At 50.3% G+C, this 6,541-nt stretch overlaps 1 protein-coding gene across 1 annotated transcript in view; it reads left to right on the forward strand.

Annotated features, from left to right (window-relative positions):
* The window catches only part of CACNA2D4 (calcium voltage-gated channel auxiliary subunit alpha2delta 4), a 123,880-nt gene that overhangs the window by 69,408 nt on the left and 47,931 nt on the right, over positions 1 to 6,541 (forward strand). The gene's annotated exons all lie outside the window — the stretch shown is intronic.

Consider the following 6,541-nt stretch of genomic DNA (forward strand, 5'->3'; position numbering starts at 1 on the left):
TCTATATAAATACATCGCAGAAGAAACATATGGGAATGAGGAAGGCTATTTAAAGTAAAGGACACTGCTAGTTTGAAAACAGTGTAGTATAGATATATCAAGAAAGTATTTAGGTTGGGAAAYTAGAAGAGGGTTCCTAAAAATTAGGTAATGCTGCTTTAGAATAGCCTTCCAGCAGGAATCTGAGATTAAAAGCCAAATGGATTTAAGATGCAGCTTGAAAAGTCTGTGAGAGGAAGAGTGAGATGTGGTAGCAGATAGAAAAGAGCCTSCGGCTGCTTCTGCACTGCCCAAGGAGCAGGCGGCGTCCCTTGCTGGGCCATACTGCTGCCTGCAAGCCAGCGAGCTGCAGGGCAGTTACTCGGGGTGCTCACCATTTGCCTCAGAGCTCCCTTTGCGTACGAGCCTGGGCCTTTTTACCCCCCAATTCACATATTCCCTGTCATGACTGAATAAAAATATCTTTGTTAATGCAGCGGAAGGCCACCGCGCAGCATCTGGAGGGCCACAAGTTTGACAGGGCTGACCTAAAAGCCTCTCTCGGTCCTTGATGGCATAATGGTTTCTCTTGATTGATGAGGGTTTTGCAAAGTAAAGAACAGGGAGCGGAGAAGCCCCTGCTTATGATAACAAGCCTTTAAAAAGCAGATGGGGATGTGGGGGCTGGCGTGTTTTGTGAGCTGAGAAGTGACAGTTGAGATCAGAGAAGGGAGAATCTGAAAAGCAGCTGGTCAGAGGCAGTCGCTGAAAAGGGGATGATCAGTCACAAGAGAATGAAAATAAGGGGGAGAGGGAAAGAATAGCTGATGAATCAAAGACATTTAGATCCAGTGGGAGAGATGTGAAAAATACCATAYGAGACCAGGAGCGAATGTGAAAGTGGAGCCTGATGGAAGGGGACCATTAAAGAACTAGATTTGCCTCTTGCCAAGAATCGTATAAATCAGGAGCATCTTACTCAAAAGCCAGTGAATTTATACTAGTATGAATGTGATTATGAATGGGGTCATAACCAGTTCCCCATATTGCCCCAAGTGGCTTGTAAAGCATTGCCCTAGCTTTTCCATACGCCTCTGTCTTTAAAGTAGGCATAATGCACATTCAGCTTAGGAAGCATGTTGTGAGACATAGCTGGTGGGTAGGTGTAGGGAAAGGTGATATTTACTATTGTATGGCAATAGTCAGGTAAAATCTACAATASATCTCACAGATCATGATGGATGAGGGGCGTACTTTTAAAAGAAGGAGGAATAATTGGAAAGAGTACAACAAAGGCCTACAGTATTGTTCCAGAGATGAGGAAATGCTTTGAAAGACTTAATGAACTCAATCTGCTTATCTTACCAAAAAGAAGATTGAGAGATGATTTGATTACCGTCAAAGTACCTTCACAGGGAGAGATGCTGGTTACTAAATGKTTTTTTTTTTAATCTAGCAGAGAGATGCATAACAAAAACCCATGACAGGAAACTGAAACCAGCCAGACTCAAATGCGATATTAAGCATAAATGTTAACAGTGAGCGAGAATAGTTATTGTAATAAGGTACCAAGGGAAAAGAGGATTTTTAATCTCTCAAATGTTTTCAAATCAAAGGTAGATGCCTTTCTGGAAAATTCACTTCAGCTGCATGTAAACACACACTATTGGGCTTTCTACAGGATAACCTCTGTATTTTCTGTTTCATAAGCTAAACAGATTGAGCTCTTTAAGCTTTTCACAGCAAGGCATTTTCTGCCACCCCCAAATAATGTCTGTGGTTCTTTTCTGCACACTTTCCAAGGAGCATGCGATACACAGAAGGTCAGACTGGATGATCTAAAGTCCCTTCTGGCCTTTATGCTCTCTGAATCTCTGCCTCTGTGAATTCATTAATGTTTGCAAGCTCCCAGAGAGCTGCCAAAGGCAAGCACTATAGAAATGCAAAGCATTGTTGGTACTCTGGATATTTCCCTTGAGCTTTATGCGGAGCTGGGAGAGCGTCTCMGTGCATTGTCTGTGCATATTTTCTCCAATAAAAATACCTGAATTTGTCACTCTTTGCGTGCCCTTTATGCATTGACTTTCCGCAGATGTTCTACCAAACAAGTTTATTCTGAAGTTAGAACACAGCAAAAGCAAATGTGAAGGGCTAAGTCTTGTCTTGGAGCCTCGGGCGAACAGCGCTGTGCTGTGCCGGCCCAGGAGCTTCGCACGAGGCTGGCCGYTATTCTTAGCATCCTGCTCTGCTTCCCGTAGTCCCTGTGCCTTGCACGGGGCCTCTGCCTGGCCTTCTGCTGCGGGAAGCAGGGGTCTAGCCCCTCTCGGTGCCTTTGCCCCGGCCCTTCGGAGGGAGAAGAGCTGTGATGCCGCTGCCCCATCTTCATCTTGCAGAGCCGCTGGCRGTGTGGGGAGCTCCCAAAATGACAAGGGAAATCTCTGGTTTGCTTTCACTGCATCTGTGCCTGTGCTCATTGGGGAGGGCTTGTTCTCCTGTCTGTGCTGCACAGTTCTCTTGGAAGGGATGATTTTAATGCCCGAAAAATCCTATGCTAGGACCTTTGTCTAATCAGAGCATAGAAACTGGCCCTCTGACCCATGTTTCCAGTCAAAGCTGGGTTTCCAACCAAGCACAGCAGGCTGCTGACGGGCAATACATGGAGGAGGTATTCTGCTTTTTTATATTTTACATCTATTATGCATTATTAGACATAATTACGTGTGTGCATACAGGGAAGTATATGGCAAATGAGAGAGATTCAAGTGGTAGAAAATCACAGGCTGCTCCCAGATAATTTATGAACAGAAAGTTTAGAGTCATCAGATGTGTCTGTTGGTTTTGCATTTTTTCAGCTCTATATGTCTGCAGCTATATGAACTGTTAAGCAGCATTTGTGTGCATTCCTGTGCCTGGGTGGTAAAATTATATTAGACTGTGCTATAGATGCCATGCTGTTAAATATCAACGATGGTGATTCTGTCGTGGTGGTGCACATTGGCAACAGGGCAGACTCCTCAGCTCTTGTTATGGSATTAGGATTAGTGGGTTCTGCTCCCAGTTTTTCTCTGAAGACCAGGCAGGATGTAACAGTGTGAGTTCAGTGTCACCCAGTTTGCCTGAGGTGATTTCAGCATCTTCGAACACTCCACGTACCTCAGAGGCAGGTTTGTCACAGGAAGAGTGTGCCTGGAATTGCATACGGATAGCACCTTTCTGGAGAAGAGGGGAATTTCAGCTTGCTAGGTGTGTGTGAGAGACCTTGCTAGTGAACAGCTGGTGTTTATCTCTGGGGGTGGCAGCCTGTGTAGCTGGGGGTGCAATAGGATTGCCCTGCGTTTTTCATTCATTTTAAAATAACCTTGCTCAGGATGCCCAGGAACCTGGAGTTGTCAGGAGCCATAGCTCACTGTTTGTTACAGTAGGTGGTATTGAACATTATGCTCTAATTAAATAAAAAAAAAGCTTTTGGAGTCAATTTTGACCTGAATATAACTCCACTGGCTTCCGCATTCATACACTGGGGATTAATTTGGCCCTTTCCACTTTTATGTAATGAGCTGATTGCCACAGTCTCTTATCCTTGTTACACAATCGCCCTTGCCTGGCGGTGTTCCGGGAGACCTGTGTGTATGTGTGTGTGTGTGTGTGTGTATGTGTATGCATGTGTGTGCATGTGTGTAAGCATGTGCATTCGTGTGCATGCATGTGCATTTGTGCATGTATATGTACATGCATGTGTGTGTGCGCCTGTGTGCATGCATGTGCAGGTGTGCACGTGTGTGCATGTGCAMGTGTGTGCATGTTTGTGTGCRTGTGTGCCTGCATGCACGTGTGTGTGCATGTGCTTCTAGCTCTAGGGTCTCACCTGGACTCACTGCATCTCCTGTCCGACAGCCTGGTCCTGGCTACAGCCGTACACAGGCCTGGGGTGCACACTGATGGGCGGGTGGGTGAAGATACGCATGTTCCCTCCAAGGCGAAGCACTGTGTGCAGACAAGTGTGCACATATGTGGAAGCCCAGTTATTTTTCTTTATCTTGCCGTGATGTTTGCAGCAGTTGCTGTTGCAGGGGATGGGGGAGACRGGTGGTTCCTATCAGAGAGCTCATTTAAGCAATGAGGAGCATAGGAAAATACATTCTTTATTATTCTTCTGTAACAACAAGCCAGAAATATAATATACCTTTAAAAATCTTCTCTGTCATGCCAAAGAAACCTCCATTCAATCGTTTTAGAAAATCTTGTTGCTCTCCCTCAAAAAACAGTAACAAAAAGAAAAAGAAATTGCAAGTGCCACCTGTTCCCTGCGAGGAGGGTGCCTGYCCGCACCACAGGTAGGGCGTGGGGAGGGGAGAGGGCAGCAGGGGCTGTTCCTGGGGCCCACCTGCCCGCCCCAGGGTGCTCCCTGGGGGCTGCCTCGCGGCCAAGGTGGCTCCTGCCCCAGTGACCAGGCTCTGCAGGGGAGCCTCCGGCCCGGTCGGGCCCACAGGGAGCCCCACGCGCCAGAGGGGCCCCTTCCCACTCTGCCGCAGCCGGTGTCTCGCGGGAGAGCTTCGCCCGGGTGCCTGCGGGCCGTGCTGAAGCTGAGCGCCCCTCGAGCGGCTTCCCAGGTGTGGGAGAGAGCGAAGAGCCTGTTTGCAAGCAGCGGGGAGCGAGGGCGCTTCCCAGTGAACCCCTTGCCCTGTKTGAAAGAGGGCAGCGCCTTGGCCTTCAAGGCACAGCATTTGCTTCCCGGGGGGGCCCCCATAGCATCCAGCCTTCGAGTTTCTCAGCAACTCTCTTTTCTCCGTTTTCCTGTCTTCTCCTTTCCTGGGTGGGTTTCTAAACAGCAATCCCTTGCCTAGGGTTGAGATGAATCCAGACTTTCTGCCTTATAACTGAAAGCAAAGAGGGAAGGATGGACAAGGTCATCCTCAGCCCCACAGCACAAGGTGTGGAAAAATATTATTAGCAACAAAGAAAAATGGCCAGGGCAGGAGGAGATCCCAGAGGAGGTGCAGGGAACGAGTATCCTCACATCGTCCCATGCCTCCCTCCTGTTTATTTTACCCCTTCTCTCCTCTTAAAAACATTCTCATCCTCTCTCTGGTTCTCTCTCACACTCTCACACACGCGCGCACGCACACACACCCCAATTATTTTGTGCAATGTTTCACCATTATTTGATGCAAGTAAAATATATATCTATAAATATACCGCTCTGAGTCAAGTCCCATTTCAAGTATGATTGCCAAGTCCAGTATGGTAAAGAGAGAAGTTCCCCTGAGAGGGGGGCTGGGGAGAGGTTTGGATCCAGCAGTTCCTCTAGTCCTGCTTGCTGGGAATGTGGAGCAGCAGTAACACACATAAGGAGCCTGCAGTGCACCAGTTCTGCCCTTCAGCGCGGGCTACGGCTGCAGCAGATGGGGTGGTTTGTGTGGCTGTACAGTGCGTGGGGAGAGAGTCCTTCCTCCTCACATCTTGCCAGCCTTGCTCGTCCTCCTCTTCCTCTTTGGGGCACACACTGTGCTGGCAGCACAGCGAGGGGCATGGTGTGTGCCCACTCTTGGGCAGGTTGCTTTTCCCAGTCCTTCCTGCAGGGCGGCATGGTCTTCTCCTTCCCAAAGAACATCCTCTTTGTCCGCTGCATCCCTGTAGCAGAGGGAGGTCACGCGAGAAGAGCCCTGTCTCTGCCTCTGGTGGCCCTGGGCAGGTCAGGGGCCTGTGCTACTCCAAGCTCAGGTTAAAGACAGAGCATGGGGTTCCTGTGGGCCAGTGCAACAACCCATCAGGGGCTGGACAGGCATGAAGAGGCAGCATGAATCCCCTGCTTGCAGAGCGGAGCTCTGCAGGACTCCCGAAGGCTGCGGGGTGCAGCCGGGGCCAGGGAGCGGGGCCAAGGTGGGGCAGCTCCACCGGCGGGGCCTGTCCTGTGGGGCAGCAAGGGCTGTGCGACATCGCGGCTCCCACKGAGCCGGAGCGCGCCGAGCGCGACCTCCCCAGCCGGGAATACCCGCTGCGAGGCGAGAGCGCGTTGCCATGGCAATGCGCGCTCTCCCCTGGCGACTGCCAGTTATCCCGCTCCCCGTGACAGAAAGGGACTCCTTCTGTTAGGTGCCTTGTTTTCCCCCTCTCACCTGTATTTTTTTTCCTGTCAGGTTGTAAAGAACCGAGGCTAATATGAGGCACTGCAGGCTGAGGGCTTTAAGATCCGGCTGGGAAAAGTCACCCTACRTGGGTGCGGGTGCCGTTGTGTGCACGGGCACGCTCATGCTGCTGGCGGTGAGCATCGGTGTGCCATGCGGTGCCCCGAGCAGCCCATCCAGGGGCTGCCCCTCCTGCGCTGCGTGTGCGACAGGTCTTTGACCTCACCTCCAGACCCGCTAGAGCTGGGCCCCCCTTCCTGCACCCCCCCACTGGATTGCCCCGCTCCATGCACCAGGCTTGCCCACTGCCAGCAGGGCCAGCTCTGGGGCTCTTTGCTTTCTCGTCCCCAGCACTTTTCCCCTAGACCACACCACCCCTCACTACCTAGGCTACTACCTAGGCTGCTTAGCCTCCTCCTTTATGTCCTTCCTGATGG

This window comes from Nothoprocta perdicaria, unplaced genomic scaffold (genome assembly GCF_003342845.1).
Source record: "Nothoprocta perdicaria isolate Ctin4 unplaced genomic scaffold, notPer1 scaffold_84, whole genome shotgun sequence".
Taxonomy (NCBI): domain Eukaryota; kingdom Metazoa; phylum Chordata; class Aves; order Tinamiformes; family Tinamidae; genus Nothoprocta; species Nothoprocta perdicaria.